The sequence below is a fragment of the Ambystoma mexicanum genome, chromosome 8, assembly GCF_040938575.1.
Source record: "Ambystoma mexicanum isolate Mex_15411 chromosome 8, UKY_AmexF1_1, whole genome shotgun sequence".
NCBI lineage: Eukaryota > Metazoa > Chordata > Amphibia > Caudata > Ambystomatidae > Ambystoma > Ambystoma mexicanum.
The window spans coordinates 1445167388-1445186425 of record NC_090929.1 but is presented as its reverse complement, the minus strand read 5'-3'; positions in this window follow the sequence as shown (position 1 = coordinate 1445186425).

Sequence of the window (19038 nt, the reverse complement as noted above, 5' to 3'; positions counted from 1 at the left end):
AGGGCTGCTCGGTGCCTACGAGGAATACACAGCAGGGCCTAACAGAGCAGACTGTCGGGGGCCCAGCAGGGCAAAGCGGTCGATGCCCAGAGGAGAAGCGGCCTGTCAGCCATAAGGTACGGTGCGGTCCGGCTTGGTCCCCTGGGGCCTCGGACAGGGTGGAAAGCTGGGGTCTGTGCGAGAGATCTGAACCCGCCTGGGAGGGCAACAGGAAACACACACCAGGCTGCTCTGGAGCCGTCACGGAGGGGGAAAGAAGTGGCCCCATAGGCATCAAGGGCAACCACTCCTCACATACCATCCGTGACATTGCTGTAAGGAGTGGGGTGCGAGGACAAGGGAGGCGCTGGGCACCTCCGAGGCAATAACTACTCGTACCTGTAACGCTCACCTGGCTCCCACGGAGGCGCTGGTCTGGTCTGGGTTGCTGTGGCCTCTTCAAGTATGATGCCCAGAATTCGGACCACCGATTGAACAGGACCCCCAAATCTTGCTTGTCTGGCCCGTAGGAATATCCTTCTGCAGATGAGAAAGGGGATTAACTGTCTGCTGGATAGTGTGCTTGCTCCCCCCTTTCCCCCTTCGTTCTTCTCTGACTTCCTCCAAAACCCCCGGTTTAAGCTCACCTTATGGTTTGGAAGGATGAACTCTCCATCCTGCTTCTGGTGCAGGGGCGCACGTTCGTCCAGCTACTTCACTGGTTTTCAGAATGGCGCTGGCACATCCACTTGACTTTTCTGAGCGATACGCCGTAAGTATGAAGATGCAAAAGTTCAAGTGTGAGCCTCCTTTTATGTTGTTTTTTCTGTCCTTTATTTCAGGTGCAGAACAAAGGCGATGAGTTGAGGGGTTAAATTGCCGGTGGTAAAATCAGGTGAGTTAGAGATGAGGGCGACCCCTCTAAATGTCTTTATAATTCCCCAGTAATGTCTTTTGTCCTTTCCCCATAGGGGCCGGGGTGCGGTACCTGCCAAAGATGTGGCGCCGACCTGAGATGTGAAATGGTTCACCAAGAAAAGCCGGTAAGTAATATGGCTGAAAATTCGGCTTTTCTCTTGTGTTCCCTTGCTCACCTTTTGTCTCTTCTTCTCTTCCCTAGGTGCAGAGATGTGGCGACCGGTGCTGAGAGCCGCGATGGAGCCGGGCGGCGTCTCGGGAACAGGTGAGTGAAGTGTGGCGCTCCAGCGAGCAACGCGGTGCTTTTAAATGGAAGTCTTCCTTCAGGAATGCTGGCGTGAAGATTCCGGATGCAGGTAAGAAGGTTGAATAAGTTCTTGGTTTTCACCTTTCTCTTCTCTTATTCCCTTACAGGTGTTCCAGGTTCGAGGCGGGCGTGGCTGGAGTCCAGGTGCAGGAGCAGACACGGTGAGCGTTCAGCTGCTGGGATGCAGAACAACGCGAAGCACGTGTGGCTGTCCGGGCGTGGCTTAAATAGCTTTGGAAGAAGTTCCAGGTGAGTATTCTTCCACAGCCCCACCCAAGTAACAAAATAGTTCCTTCAGAAAAATAGTCCCTCCTAAGCCTCATTTGGCTTGGTTCTTCATGCAGCATGGTCTGCATCAGGTGAGTGTGCAGCATGGTCTGCTTCAGGTAAGTGCACCAAACACTTCCCCTTATGAGCCTGGCGCCTATGGCGCCAGGACTGATGTCCAACATGAGCCTGGCGCCAACGGCGCCAGGACAGAGTCCAAAGAGCCCCTATAAAGGGCCGCTGGGCTTTTACCCGGGGGCGTGATGCCTACTCCCGGGGGTGCTGGGCCTGGCCTGGTGCTCCGGGGGCAGGCATCATGACAGCACTCCCCCCCAAGGCCCCTCCCAAGGTCGTTTCCCCAGGAGGTTTCGGTTTGTTCGGGAAAATCCGATGGAACCTTTTTACTAGCCGAGGTGCATGTACGTGGTCGCTGGGTTCCCAAGATCTTTCCTGAGGCCCGTACCCCTTGCAATCAATTAGATAGAAAAGTTTTGATTTTGAGATCTTAGAGTCCAAAATTTTCTTCACCTCAAATTCAGGCTCGCCATCTATCTGTATTGGTTCTGGTGGCTTAACTAATCTGGCTCCTGGTTGCACTGGTTTCAAAAGCGACACATGAAAAACGGGGTGAATCCGCATTTTAGCTGGTAGATCTAGCTTGACTGCCACTGGGTTAATTATAGCTTTGATCGAGTAAGGGCCTAAATACTTTGGATTAAAGGTCCGAAGTCCCTTGAGCGATAAGTGTTTGGTAGCCAACCATACTTGATCCCCTATTTGGTATGGAGGCGCCTCCTTTCGATGCAGATCCGCATTCTTTTTGTATTTCCCTTTCGCATGTTGTAAGTGTGCACTAGCATCCTTGAAGGCTTGAGTAATCGTAGAAGAAAATGGTCCACTGCGGGCATTTCGAGGCTCAAAGGTGAGTCCAAGTCTGAAGTATGAGGGTGATGTCCATATAGGGTATAAAAGGGGCTCTGACCAGTTCCAGAGTGTATCGAGTTATTGTATGCATATTCAGCCACCCATAAAATATCCTTCCAATTACCCTCCGATTGGTGCAACATACATCGTAGATATTGTTCAAGGGTCTGGTTCGTTCTCTCCGTCTGACCATCGGTCTGTGCGTGGTGGCTGGTTGAGAGTCTTACGTCGATTTGTGCCAGTTGACAACACTTTTTCCAAAAATGAGAAATAAACTGGATTCCCCGATCGGAGATTAGCATGGACGGGAATCCATGCAGACGGATGATATTTTCGAGGAATTCCTTGGCAAGAACAAAAGCTGAAGGTAATCCTTTCAACGGAATAAAATGGGCCATCTTGGAAAATAAATCCACCACAACCAGAATAGTATTGTATCCATTACAAGAGGGCAGGTCCGTGATAAAATCTAGTGACAAGGTGTGCCAAGGTGCTGGTGGAATGTCTAAGGGTTGAAGAAGACTGGCGGGTTTTGTTTTTTGACCTTTGTTTTGGTCGCAAACTTCACAGGACATCACGAAAGATTTAATATCCTTTCGCCAGGACGGCCACCAGAATTGTCGTTTAATTTTTTCCTCTGTTTTGGCAATGCCAGGATGTCCTTCCATCAGAGTATCGTGATGACGGGAAATAACCAGTTCTTGCAATTCCTTTTCTGGCAAAAATAAACGTCCTTGGAAGTAAGGTAAGCCATCGTTGATTGAAAAGGCAGACCCCCTTTTGATCCAATCCTGCAAGGCTGAAGCGTCCAGGAATAGTTTTACCCGTGCTTGAATGTCATCAAGGGTTTGTAAAGTGGTTATCCCCAAGATTCTTTGTTCGGGAATTATCTGCACAGGTTCTGAGTTTGTGTCCATTTCTCCCATTCCAATTCGAGATAGCGCGTCCGCTTTGCCATTCTTACAGCCGGGACGGTAGGTGATTACAAAATCGAACTCAGCAAAGAATAAAGCCCATCGGAGCTGTCGTGAAGACTGAGCCTTGGCAGTTTTTAAATACTGTAAATTTCGGTGATCAGTGATCATGATGATGGTATGCCTGGCGCCAAGAAGATAATGCCGCCAAGCCTTAAAGGCGGACTTAATGGCTAATAATTCCTTATCGGTGATTGCATAATTTATCTCCGGCGGCGAGAACTTTCTGGACCAAAATGCTATGGGATGCAGTTGGTTGGTTTCGGGGTCTCTCTGAGACAGGACAGCTCCCATGGCTAAGCTGGATGCGTCGGTTTCGACTATATATGGGAGATCAGGACGCGGGTGTTTCAAAATAGGTGCGGACGTAAATTTAGCTTTTAATTCCTGAAAGGCCTGTTCAGCTTCCTCGGTCCATTCAAAACATTTATTCTTCCGCAAGAGTGCAGTGATGGGTTGCACCACCCGTGAAAATTCCGGGATAAACCTGCGATAAAAATTGGCAAAACCAAGCATGCTTTGGACACCTTTCACCGAACTAGGTGATGGCCATTTGAGGATGGCATCCACTTTCCGTGAGTCCATTCGGACCCCTTTAGGTGTCAGGATGAATCCAAGAAACTCAACCTCGGTGGTATGGAAAACGCATTTTTCCAGCTTTGCAAACAGTTTGTGCTGGCGCAATTTCTCTAGGACGGCACTGACATGTTTTCTGTGATCAGATTCCGAAGAGGAGTACACCAGAATGTCATCGATATACACGACAACACAGACATCGATGAGTTCCCGAAGGACATCGTTCATGAAGAATTGGAAGGCAGCAGGCGCGTTGCACAACCCGAAAGGCATCACCTGGTATTCGAATAGTCCATATTTTGTACGGAAGGCCGTTTTCCATTCGTCGCCTTCTTTTACTCGTACCAGATGATAAGCCCCCCGGAGATCTAACTTGGTGTATATGCAAGCGTCCTTCACCTGGTCAAGGAGTTCAGGGATCAAAGGCAGAGGGTAACGATTTTTAACAGTTATCTGGTTCAATGCGCGGTAATCGATACAAGCTCTAAGATCGCCTTCTTTTTTTGGCACGAAGAACAAAGCCGAGGATGCCGGAGACTTTGACGGGCGAATGAAACCATTGGCTCGGTATTGATCTAAATATTGTCTCAAATGCAGATTCTCCGGCTCAGTAAGGGCATAAATCCTGCTACAAGGGGGTTGTGCACCGGGCACCAGATCGATTTGGCAATCGTACAATCTGTGAGGAGGTAACGTGTTGGCCTGTTCCTTTTGGAAGACGTCCTGAAAGTCTTGGTATTCCGGAGGTAGTTGCATGGAGACAGAGGTTACTGATGCTAGACTGATCTTCAGATTTTCTGGGTAGCAGGTTCGTGCACACTCCGGAAAGGTTATTCTCTTCGCTCGCCAATCAATTCGAGGATTATGTGTCTCTAACCAAGGGATTCCGAGAATAACCTGAAACTGTGGAGCCTTGATTACATCAAACACAACTGCCTCCCGATGGCCGTCCGGACCTACAAGTGTCACCTCAGCTGTGGAATGTGTTACCGGTCCCAAGGCAATTTCGGTTCCATCAACTGTGGTGATGACATCTTTGCTGGTTTTAGGACGCAGGGGAAGGTTAATCCTGGAGACCAATTCACGATCCACATAGTTTCCTATAGCCCCACTATCGATGTATGCCTTTATTGCATGCAACCGCTTAGGTTGTTCCGGATCTACGAGGACCATTGGCACAGTGAAATGCGAGGTCTGAGAGTTTGTTTTCAAGCTCGGCAAGCAGACCCCTACGCTTGTCGGGCGGGGTCGTTTCCCGATACAGAGGTTTCATGGATTTTATCAGCGGCTCCTACCACTTGCCTGGGCGGCCTTGCCGGGCAATCTCGTAGAAAGTGTCCAGAGGATCCACAATAAAGACATAAGTGCATCTGCCGTCTTCTTTCACATTCCTTTTGGTTTAAAGGTCCTTTAACTCCTCCGATTTGCATTGGCTCAGAGGCTTCAGCCCCCTTGAGGTTAGCGTGGGTCTTGACTAACACCCGCGTCTCAAACTTGGACCGATTGCTTTTCTGTTTTGCAGTCTGTGATCCAATTGGACCACTAAGTCTATATATTCTGAGCATTCTTGGGCCAGGACATCTTTAAGTTCTCCGCTTAGACCTCGATAAAATAACGTGATTCTTTTATCCTCTGGCCACCCAGTTTCCACAATTAGTCTATTAAAGGTTGCAATGTAGGAAAGGAGGTCTTGATTGCCCTGTCGCAGAGATAGAAGTTTGTCATCTAGAGCCTGCCCCTGGGAGTAACGAGCAAATAATCTTTCCATGCTTGCTTGAAATCCTTGGAAATCACGAAGAATCGGGTCATCTTGAGTTACCAGTGGAACTGACCAATCGGCAGCACTGCCGCTGAGATATGACAATACAAAGGCTACCTTGGTCTGGTCGTTAGGGAAGGCCCCAGTTCTGCACAGGAAATGCAAACAACACTGATTCATGAATACGGCGAATCGTTTGGGGTCCCCAGCAAAGCCTTCGGGTGGGGCCAGCGGCATGTTTCCAGGTAGATTAATCTGCACCGGGTTACTGGAAAGCACAGGAGCGGGGTTCCCTCCGGAACCGGGTAAAGGAGTTTGTCCAGCTTGACCTTGCAAAAGCTGTCTAGCCAGGTCATCAGCTCTTTCCTTTGTTACAATCACTTCCCTCCTGAGAGCATTAGTCTCTTGACGAGCGGCGTGTACTTCGGCCCGTAATTCCCCCAGTAGTTGGGCCAACTGGTCAATCTCGGAAGTTTCCATAGCGCCTGGGTGGGAATTTGTAGGAAGGCTTTGCGTTCTGTAATGCTCACCTGGCTCCCACGGAGGCGCTGGTCTGGTCTGGGTTGCTCTGGCCTCTTCAAGCGTGATGCGCAGAATTCGGACCACCGATTGAACAGGACCCCCAAATCTTGCTTGTCTGGCCCGTAGGAATATCCTTCTGCAGATGAGAAAGGGGATTAACTGTCCACTGAATAGTGTGCTTGCTCCGCTCTTTCCCCCTTCGTTCTTCTCTGACTTCCTCCAAAACCCCCGGTTTAAGCTCACCTTATGGTTTGGAAGGATGAATTCTCCATCCTGCTTCTGGTGCAGGGGCGCGCGTTCGTCCAGTTACTTCACTGGTTTTCAGAATGGCGCTGGCACATCCACTTGATTTTTCTGAGCGATATGCCGTAAGTATGAAGATGCAAAAGTTCAAGTGTGAGCCTCCTTTTATGTTGTTTTTTCTGTCCTTTATTTCAGGTGCAGAACGAAGGCGATGCGTTGAGGGGTTAAATTGCCGGTGGTAAAATCAGGTGAGTTAGAGATGAGGGCGACCCCTCTAAATGTTTTTATAATTCCCCAGTAATGTCTTTTGTCCTTTCCCCATAGGGGCCGGGGTGCGGTACCTGCCAAAGATGTGGCGCCGACCCGAGATGTGGAATGGTTCACCAAGAAAAGCCGGTAAGTAATATGGCTGCAAATTCGGCTTTCCTCTTGTGTTCCCTTGCTCACCTTTTGTCTCTTCTTCTCTCCCCCTAGGTGCAGAGATGTGGCGACCGGTGCTGAGAGCCGCGATGGAGCCGGGCGGTGTCTCGGGAACAGGTGAGTGAAGCGCAGCGCTGCAGCGAGCAACGCGGTGCTTTTAAATGGAAGTATTCCTTCAGGAATGCTCGCCTGAAGATTCCGGATGCAGGTAAGAAGGTTGAATAAGTTCTTGGTTTTCACCTTTCTCTTCTCTTATTCCCTTACAGGTGTTCCAGGTTCGAGGCGGGCGTGGCTGGCGTCCAGGTGCAGGAGCAGACACGGTGAGCGTTCAGCTGCTGGGATGCAGAACGACGCGAAGCACGTGTGGCTGTCCGGGCGTGGCTTAAATAGCTTTGGAAGAAGTTCCAGGTGAGTATTCTTCCACAGCCCCACCCAAGTAACAAAATAGTTCCTTCAGAAAAATAGTCCCTCCTAAGCCTCATTTGGCTTGGTTCTTCATGCAGCATGGTCTGCATCAGGTGAGTGTGCAGCATGGTCTGCTTCAGGTAAGTGCACCAAACACTTCCCCTTATGAGCCTGGCGCCTATGGCGCCAGGACTGATGCCCAACATGAGCCTGGTGCCAACGGCGCCAGGACAGAGTCCAAAGAGCCCCTATAAAGGGCCGCTGGGCTTTTACCCGGTGGTGTGATGCCTGCTCCCGGGGGTGCTGGGGCTGGCCTGGTGCTCCGGGGGTAGGCATCATGACAGTACCCTACCTGTACCACGAAAGGGACCAAGTGTCCTGACCTAACACACTGCGCATCCCCTCAAGACGCCCTGGTCAATAACTCATCGAAGGGGCCCGCGCGAGCAATACCGGGAGGACAAACATCTGGGAAATACCGAAACTCCAGTGGCGGGCAAGCACGCGATAAAGGAAACACCGGCTTGCATGGCGCTGGTTGCGGTTTGACCCGAAACCAGCAAGCATCCAAGGACCAACCACAAGTGGCAAGCGATACTCCAGCCCCCCCACCCTCCACTGGGATTACCCCGATGGTTTGACATTGCACTGGGGAAGGAAGACTGCTTCGGGGGTACTTGGCGACTCCACTGGGCGGGAATCCGACATAAGATCACACCTGCATGGGCGGGGTGCAACCATGGGCAAGGAAAAAATGAAAAAACCTACCATACAGAACAGGATCAAACAATACACTGTTCCTTCATCGCAATCTGCCGAGCCCCAGCCGCAGCTCTCTGGGGACATGGAATCCGTGCACGCTCTTTCCCTAAGGGACGTCATGGCCACCATAGCAGACTCTCGTACATCTATGGAGCAGAAGATAGACCAAATAAGCGTGGATGTATCCCTACTCAGGCACGACCTACAGAAACTGTCTGCGCGCACTGGAGAAGCGGAACAGCGCATTTCAAATACAGAGGATGGGCTACAAAACGTGCACCAACAACTCCAAGGGGTCTCGGCCAAGCTAAAAACGCTGGAAGCAAGGTTTGAGGAAGGTGAGGGACGGTCCAGGCGTAATAACGTTCGTATACTCGACATTCCCGAAAAAGAGGAGGGGCCCTGCATGGAACTTTTCCTGGAGCAACTACTAACAGACCTCTTAGACCTGCAACCTTTTTCAAAATTTTGCTCTATAGAAAGAGCACACCGAATACCCATGGGTAGGCCACTGCCAGGCGCTCCTCTGCAAACTGTAATAGCAAAGTTCTTGAACTATCGGGACCGGGACGCACTCTTGCAACTGGCTCGATCCAAGGGCACAACTACCTTCAACGGGTCCAGGCTGGCCTTTTTCCCAGACTATAAAAGGGAGGTACAGAAAGCAAGGCAATCCTTTGGAAAGCTGAAAAGACAACTACAATCACTAGTCAAGTACGGCCTGCTCTTTCCTGCGCAGTTGAAAATATACTATAAAGGCACAACGGTCCACTTTGACGACCCCGGTGAGGCATGGCGCTGGGCGGAACAGCACATTGAAGGGGACTGGTCGAATCCCTGAAGTAACAGCAATAAAAACTCTGGACCGCTCCCGGGGCGGCATCGGGAACCTGATCAGCGGCCACTACCAGACCCGCCGAGGGACAAGGGAGACAGGGCCCCACCTTGACTCCTGACAATGGCTCAACCTCCTGCCTGCAGGCAATCAACTCATGGACAACACCAATATGGGCCTCTGTGGCCGACGGAAGATGGCGGTAGGCAGAGGGCTGCTACCCTCACACCTCGGGCATTAACCCCCTCCCAACTTTTTGTTAGTAGAACTACAGTAGGGTCTACTAAAGCTGGCACCCTACCCCTTTTAATTGCCAGCAATGTTTGGGCGACAGGTACTTCGTGTTGGGGTGGAGTATGTGGAGGGGGGGCGGAGTATGGGGAGGGGGAGGGTGGGACTAGTTGGGAGGAGTTTTTAGTTAGCCCAGGGCCTGTTTACTCCTGTAGGTTTCAGGGAATTACGTGGTTCCTGGTCAGTTGGGACCATAGCACACTCGGACAGCATCTCAGTCACCAATCATTGTTGATTCTACACCACACCAGCACACACCGGGATTCTACCCCCGTAATTCATTCGCCAGTCCCTCTCACACTCTTGCTAGATGGCACCTGTCCAATCTCAACTGCCTCTGACTACACGTCCCAGATCCCTTAAGGTCCTCACCTGGAATGCGAACGGATGGGGTCCGCGATTAAGCGACGCTTAGTTAAGCAACTACTCAGTAGATACTCGCCCGATGTGGCCCTGCTTACCGAAACACACCTAGCGGGTTCACACTGTAATTTTTTCCAGCAGACCAACTACAGGGCTGCCTTTCATGCGGGGTATACCATGGGATCCAGGAGCACTCTTATTCTTATACATAAGCACGTCCCATTTGCCTTGCAGGAAGTGGAGAGGGACCTTAGGGGCCGTTACGTGCTGGTCTTGGGGACACTCGGGATGGAGAGCTTTGGGTTTGTCTCGGTCTACTCCCCACCGGGTCCCGGGCAGGAACTCCTGGAGGAGCTGACCACCCTGATGGGCAAGTATCAACCCGATAAGTGGTTTCTGGGTGGAGACTTTAATGATGTGATGTGTAACACCATGGACCGATCCCACCTTAGACACCGTAACCCAAATACCACTACGAGGCTGTCCAACTTTGTATCTGCCTTGGGTCTGTGTGATGTGTGGCGGGAATTGCACCGGGGAACCAGAGGGTGCTCATTCCACTCGGGAGCCCATGGCTCCCTTTCTAGGCTTGACGATCTATTTGTTCCGCATACAGAGCTTTTTAGAATAATCTCGGCAGACTTACTTCCCAGTGGAATCTCGGACCACTCGCCTCTGGTGGTGGAGACGCGGCTGCAGGGTACAACCCCCTTTAGGACTTGGCGGCTGAACAACTATTATCTGGGCTGTCCTGAATTGGTGGATCACCTCACGGAAATCTCGACTGAATATTTCGAGATTAACAACACTGGCGAAAACGACCCAATAGTGATGTGGGAGGCTTATAAAACTGTGCTGCGAGGAGAAATAATCCCCTGGACGGTGAATAGGAGGAGGGAGAGGCTTCAGAAGATAGGTGAGGCAGAGGAGGAAGTGACCCAACGGGAGAACGACCATATCCTTGACCCAACCCCTCAGACCCAAACATCCCTCACATGGGCCACTGAACGCCTCCGGGACCTTATGTTGGACAATACCAAGCAAGCCCATTGGGAATCCAGAGCAAGGATATATGAGGTTGGGGACAAAGCCGGGAAACTGCTGGCCTGGCTGGAGAGGCGGGATGAGGGTCAGTGATGTGTCCGGGAGATCCTCACCCTAAGGGGAGAGAGATGCCAGTCAGACACTGACATAGCAGAAGCCTTTGCCCAAATCTACCCTGCATTATATCAGGCCCCGACTTTGTCGTTTGACCCAACCCTCCTTGATAACATAGAAATCCCTACCCTGTCAGAGCAACAGAAGGAGGTACTGGACTCCGAGCTCACGGAAGCCGAAATAGTAGAAGCCCTAGCACAATTGCAACCGGGGAAAACCCCGGGACCTAACGGGTTCCCGATCGAAATCTGGCAGAAATTAGGAAGTAATAACATAGAACCTCCCCTGCACCAGATACTGTTGAGCGCCCGAGACCAGGGTTCCCTCCCACAGGACCTATGTAAGGCTACTATTGTAGTTATCCCTAAACCGGACAAACCCCCGGAGAAATGTGCCTTTTACAGGCCGATCTTGTTAATTAATGGTGAAGCCAAAGTCTTGGCCAAGCTCTTAGCCAACGGCTCCAGCCGGTGGCGGACACCTTGATACACCCAGATCAATGTGGCTTCATGCCTCATAAATCAACCCGAATGAATCTGCGCTGACTCCACTTGGCGTTAGAACGGGCCCCTATCCTTGACACTCCACTGGCCCTTTTAGCAATTGATTTTGAAAAGGCATTTGATTCAATAGGGTGGGACAGCCTTTGGGAAATTATGGCACGCATGGGGTTTGGAGAAGGTTTTCTGGGATGGGTGAAACTGCTATATGCAAATATACAGGCAGAGGTCAGGGTGAACGGGTGGACTTCTCGATCCTTCCCCCTGGGCAGGGGTACGCAACAGGGGTGTCCTCTCTCCCCCCTCCTTTTTGCCCTCGCGATTGAACCGTTGGCCGTGTGACTCCATCAGAGCGGGCCTTGGACGGGATTTAGATGGCCTGAAGGACACGAAGATCGAATATCCCTGAAAGCTGACGACCTTCTGCTATACTTGGCTGAACCGACTCGGAACCGCCCTCTGGTAACCCAGATGCTCGTGGTTTACGGGGAGTTTAGCGGATTGAATATTAACTGGAAGAAATCTGTACTCTTCCCGGTGAAAGGGGGAGAGCAAGCCCGCCCACCGGACTGCCTGTACTAGGGGGAAAGGCAGGGCTTTAAATACTTGGGAATCTGGATAACGAGTGACCTTACCACCTGCGCAAAGCACAATCTCCAGCCGATTATGGACCGGTTTGTTGCCGACGTCCGTCACTGGAAGCTTCTCCCCCTGACTCCCATGGGCAGAGCTGCACTCTTTAAAATGATGCCACTTCCACGATTCCTTTATGTTTTGCAGAATGCCCCACTTACGATCCCCACCTCCGAATTCAACTGTATAGAAACCCTTCTCAGGGAACTCATCTGGGGGGGTGGCCAGTCACGTATAGCTTTGAGCACTTTGCAGAGATCTATCTGGGAGGGAGGGATAGGAGTACCCCGCCTCCAGACTTTTACTGGGCTTCACAACTCGTAGTGGTCAACGACCTGCTTCACGGTGACTGGGCACTGCCTCACATTAAAGCCGAGGTGGATGCCATGCAAGGTACAGATCCAATACATCTATTATACCAGTCCCCACAGCGGCCCTCTCTCCCGACAATTGGGTCCCACACCACCATCGTCTGGAGGCAGGCACACGTGTTTGTGGGGTGGGGGAACAAGATTACCTCAGCGCAACCCCTATGGCATAATAGCAACCTAAAAAAAATAGAGGATTTTGAACCGTGGCCGTGCTGGGTGAGAGCGGGATTTCTGAGGGTAGAAGATATCCTGAGAGACGGGAAGTTAATCTCGTTCGAAGACTTGCAGGACAAATTTCAACTGCCAAATACCAAGCGGTACCACTTCATACAATTGACCCATGCCCTGAGAACCCACATACCTCTGGAGGAGGCAATCCCCGACTACACACCTATAGAACGTAATATACTCCCAGCGTACATTCCCGCCAAATGCACGTCCATCCTCTATAACGCCATCACATCCTTTGCTACCCCCAAACTATTGCGACTAAAGACCAAATGGGAAAGAGATGTGGGTGAAATAGATCCAGAAGACTGGGTACAGGTTTTAATGCACCCACAGGAGGTGGCCATCTCTTCCAGGTTGAGGCCGGTGCAGCTTAAGATCCTGCATAGGTTGTACTACCCCAGGACCACTCTATATGGCTGGAAGAGGGCAACAAACTCGAACTGCCTCCGATGTGGAGAGGAAGAAGGAACTTTCTTTCATATCCTTTGGTCATGCCCCCAGATCCGCGCCTTCTGGAACGCTTGCTGTACAGAACTGTCCAGGGCACTCACTCGCTCTATCGAACTGGACCCGAGGGTCCTAGTCCTAGGGGTGCCTGACGAATCCGATTCCAATAAATGGGAAAAACTGCTTTTGAATACTGCGGCGGCCCTAATGAAACGTAACATCGCACAAAAGTGGGGAGTCCCGCACCCACCAACACTGGAGCAGTGGGTACTGGATATGGATGATGATGGAATGACGGATCTACAGTACGAGAGGATGCCCAACCAAAGCATCTAAAATATGAGGGAAATGGGAAGAATATGGGCCTTGAGGGCCAGACGCTGGTAATCATTGTATGGTCGGCTGGAGAGCAGGCTTGAGGAGAAGAACGTTGGGGGCCGGTGACACTAATACTTCGCAGAGTTTTGACTGGAGATGCTGTTCTGAAATGCTTTTGCTGTCATTCTCTTTTGGTTTTTGTTTTCTTGTTTTGTGGTTGTTTCGACCATGTTATGAAAAACAATAAAATGTTTTATTAAAAAAAAAAAAGAGTGATGGCCTTTGCTTGGCCACCTGAGAAGAGGGTTTTAGGAATGAGAACACCCTCAGGTTTCTCACATGAATTAGATAAACTGGAGACTTAGTGCCATCACATTTCAACCAGTGGGCAATGCCAACAAGAGAGAAGCCCTGAGACCTCCGAGAGACTGACCTGTACATGTGATTTAATTCAACAAACCAAAGAAATGTAAGTGCAAAATGCCCGACTGTATTTAAATATAATATCATTAACTATAGAATTCTGAGAAGGGGGCCTGGACCAGTAAATTAAACTTTGTGAAAGTTTATTCAAAATAAATTTCCCTAGAATCTACAATTGTGCAGGGCATATACATCTCTGCTAGGGCAGTGTACAACATACCTCATGGATTTACAGGGATTGATACATTTCCTTGACCTGTGAAAATCATAGTCTACATACAAATATACCGAACAGAATTTTGATACTCCAAAAAGAGAAGCAGAGAAGGTAAGGGGGTTCATTTCTTCTCTTCATTCCCAAGAAAATAATGTCCATTTTAATGACTATGTGCATTTCTACAAGTATCATTGTGCAGAAATAGAAGGATTCTGTCCGAAGTGAACTTTTACTGCCAATTAAAAGGAACGTGCTGATTCGCAGCAGCAGTCTTGTGGCCTCATTACAAGGTTAGTGGTATTCCACCGGTAAATCCAGCGGGATACCACCAAAACGGTGATACCATTACCGGCACACGGAATGCTGTAATTACCAGCATATTCCAAGTGCCGGGAACAGTAGTCATTCCCCATTCTAGGACTCCATGTGGAGAATTGCTGGAATTACCGGTGCCGGTAATGCCAGCAATTTTTGCTGGTGGGGTGACAGAAGTTGGGAGCTGCCGGTAATTCCTGCCACCCCACCACCTAACTTGTAGTTTGGCGGTGTGGGAACAGTGGCAGTAAAATAATTACTGCCACTATTTTCCTGCACCGTCAAACTTGCAATGAGTTTTGTTTTCCAATTAGAACTGTCGAATTATATCTATCCTGTACGTAATGGAAGAATTGTTGTATTTATTCTTGTTTTTCTGTTTTTGTTCAACTCTGCATTGTTTGAATTTCAAATGGACCTCATTATGAGTTTGGCAGTGCAGCGAAATCAGTGGTAATGTACAGAACTATGGTTTTGGCGGTGGGATTGAGGATATACCATCATGCAAAATGCTGGAGGTTATTCTGTCACCATATTGCCAAAATGCGGGCATTTCGGCAGAATTACCGGCAGTGGAATCACCCCTACAGTGAAAATATGGACTTCATAAATGGGGACTAACGGGGGCGTGGCTTGGCGCCGATGAAGACGGACGCGTAGCCGGGCAGCTCCGTCCCACAGAACACAAAAAAAATATGGCATATTATATCTAAACAAATATTTTACCTACCTTTCCCTGTCTGCGCAGCGGTCTGGACCCCGACCTGGAACGCCTCAACGAAACTCGTCGCAGTTCCTCACAATTCCTCCAACGTCGCGGGTTCCGGAAGCTTGATCCTGACGACCGCGGCTGCCGCCCTCCACAGTCCACAGCACATGAAGTAAGTGCCGGCGTCACGCCCACTGCGACGCGCCGGCTGCGGCCTGGTCGGCCCTCCCCCATTCGCATTGCCGCCTCTGGCGAAGGCGCGCAACTGCCCTGAATGCCAAAACCTCCTTTAACAAAGGAGAGGGAGGTAAAAATAAATAAAAAGGAGGGGAAAGGAGGGAAGGGAAGTGGAGGAGGAAGAAAAAAGAAATAGAAAGGAAAACAGAACTTTTTTTTTTTTTTTTTTTTTTTCTCTCAGCTTTCTTAAAAAGATTAAGAAAAACGGAAGCAACACTGAGGTACTGACTGCAATAATATCATTCCCATTATATACCTCTTCTCAACAGTAATTCTGAAGAACTTTCTCCTGTTACCCTAAGCTTTTTGTGGCAAGTAAAACTTGGAAAAGCACATTGTATTATTCCAGCAGACAGTATGCATTTCGAGTTATAACAGCGGCGCATCCTTTGCTGTTCTTCTATTTTATGGACGGTATATATCTGACCTACTTATATCCTCACTTTCTACGAACTCTAAATGCAACATATTGCAATATATCAAAAACCAGGCACTTCCATAATTCTAAAAGGCACCTACTTTTTACTGGTTATCCGTATAATTGGAAGCATACTATTGATGCAAGGCTGGTAGTACTACTAATATGTACCTGAGTTTACGCCTTATTATCTAAGAGTGCTCCTATTAACCTCCTATAACAGGAGGAGTACTACATTTATAATATGGATGTAATAATTGTAAACTCACGGTTATAGAGTCTCACATATCAGGAGTCAAGAGTCTCTATACTTCCGAATACCACAAGCCGTTTGCTTAACTGATCTTTTTGGAAATGATACTTACAATTGCTTTTTCTTAACAATTACCAGCGACTCTTAACAGCTTAACATCAATGTTTATAACCATACGCTCTACTACTGTTCTCTTATACACTTATCACAACTAATAACATGGCGGCTAATAAAAAAAACAATTCCTCCACTACCAAAGAACCTATTATGCCTGCTTCCAACCTCAAAAGACCCAAAAGCGATTCTCCTCCACCGTTGAGCATCTCAGACCCTGCCATAGAAGCAATTCTATCTGAAATTAGATCTCTCAAACCCTTTATAGAGACCACAAATCTAAAACTACAACAGCTGGATGATAGATGGAAAGGATTTGAGAACAGAATGGATGAGGTTGAGAAAAGAGTAGGTCTAGTAGAAGAAACTACTCCTAAAGTAGCGCTTCTGGAAAAGTCAATTAAGGATCTTCAAAAACACAATGAAGATTTGGAAAATCGTAGTAGGAGAAACAACCTCCGTATTTCAGGTCTACCAGAGGGCACAGAAGGATCTGACGCCATTATCTTTTTGCAAAAATTTCTAATAACTCTGCTTCACCTACCCCCTGATTTAAAGCTCAATATTCAACGCGCTCACAGAGTTGGCCAAGCAACCTCCTCAACCTCTCATCGACCACCAACCAGAACACTGATTATCTATCTACTAGAATACTCCCAACTTCAGCTCATCATAGCTGCTGCTAAAGAACGCAAATCTCTCATATGGAATGGCAATAAGATCTATATATCACAGGATGTAGCTAAAAGCACAGCTCAGCGAAGAAAAGTATTCTTATCCTTCCGTCCAGCCTTGAAACAGTTCAATATACGTTATGGTTTATACCACCCCTGCTCCTTTAAAATAACGTATGAAGGCCGCACTATAATGTTTGATGAACCCGCAAAACTAAGAACATTTATACAATCCATCAAATCTGAGAATATGGACACATCCTCTATTGCAAGTACCTCTTCTTCTTTTGCTCTTTGAACGTTTTTACTACCTTCATTTACTGTATAATCTTTAATATAATGCCAGATTTATCACATATATATCAAATGTGGGACGGATGGCCTTGTGATGTTCGTCTTCCATCCTGAGTCGCTCTTTTTCCTTTTTGACGACTCAGGGGGTGTCACACTCTCCTACAATTTTATTCTCCCCTAGCCTCTCTTATCCTGTCTGATCTGTGTTCTATTCCATATTTTTAAGTTTTCAAGAAGTTGGTTATGATCAGACTCCCCATCCCTCATCCCTCTACCTTTCGTGTCCTCCTTATGTGTCTTACCATTGGCATATGTTACTCAAAATATTGTTCTTTTGCACCTATTATCTGTTATTATATGGTCTCAGGTTACGGCTTTATTATCATATGCTTTGAAATGTTACAATGATTCTCAAATGCGTCACATGGAACATAAAAGGATGTAATAACCCTATTAAGAGATGTAAGGTAATTTCTCATCTTAACAAATTCCACCCCTCAATAGCATGTATACAAGAAACACATCTCTCTAACAAAGAAGCACTAAAACTGAAATCTCGATGGGTTAAAGAAATCATCTCCAGCCCTGCTGTTGCTAAGAAAAATGGTGTAGCAATTCTAATTAATAAAAACCTACCCTGCAAAGTTCTTGAACAGGGTGCTGATACAGAAGGAAGGTGGGTTTGGGCTAAACTAAAAATAGAATCTACATGTATCACTATTCTGAATATTTATGGACCCACTAATCCTGACCCCAAATTTTGGATAGCCATAAAAAAATTGATACTTCAAAATGACTTTGCAAATCTCATTATGTGTGGAGATATGAATCAAATCCTTGACCCTTTTCTGGATAGGAAATCGAAATGCGTGTTCAAAAGCGACAAATCTCACAAGTCTTATTTGGGATGTCTAGCTGAAACGAGCCTTATTGATACTTGGAGGATTTCTCATCCTACCCAACTAGATTACACCTTCCACTCTTCTGCACATAATACTCTCTCCCGCCTAGATTATATTTTCACTACTAAAAACCTGACAGGCACCATCATCGACTCTAAAATAGACAGCATCATCATTTCAGATCATGCCCCTGTGTGTGCCTCGTTTAGTCTTTCTGACGTGCATAAACCATCATCCCGCTGGAAACTTAATAATTTTCTTTTACAAGATCCTAAATTTATTATATCTGTTGAGGCGTTTGTTCATCAATACTATGCTGATAATCAAGACTGCGATACATCGGTAGTAAATAACTGGGATGCTTTTAAAGCCGCTTTAAGAGGTCACATAATGTCCTACTCTGGAAAAATGAAAGCTCTACGCAAAAAACATCTAGACGACCTTTACTCTCAGCTTACTACCGCCGAACAAAATTATTACAAAGACTCCAACCCAAACAACCTCCGACTAGTACTGTCAATTCGCTTCCACATAAATAAGGAGATTACAAACCTAGCAGCCGGAACTATTCTCAAATATAAAACGAAAATTTACCAAACATCCAATAAAGCCGGAAAAGCATTAGCGTCTTACTTGAAAACGAAAAAAGAGAAATTTCTTATCTCCCATATTAAAGACTCATCTGGTACCATTATGCACCAGCCTAAGGATATTCTAAATTGTTTTAAAGATTTCTATACTAACCTATACACTCCTGAAAATTCCATTCCCCATAATACCATCTCATCCTTTTTTGATAACATAGACAGATCCTCATACCCTCAATTAGACATATCCCATCTTGATAACAAAATTACTATGTTAGAGATTTCCAGAGCAATAAAAGGCCTAGGTCAAGGTAAGGCCCCCGGCCCTGATGGCCTCTCTGCAGAATTCTTCAATAGTCTATCACAAGTTCTAACTCCTAAGCTCCTGAAACTATTCTCTTACTTCTATGTCCAGAAAACCTCCTCAGGTTCCTTCTCAGAAGCCTTACTCGTACTATTCCCCAAGCCCGATAAAGATCCCTCCTTACCCGGAAATTATCGCCCTATCTCACTTATCAATGTAGAAAGCAAAATCTTTGCGAAAATATTAGCCAATAGGATCGAATCTTCTCTTCCTTCACTTGTAAAACCGGATCAGGTTGGTTATGTTAAAGGTCGTAACATTTCTTCCAACGCTAGACTACTTTTAAATGCTATCCATATATCAAACAAAAACCGAAAAGATAAACAAG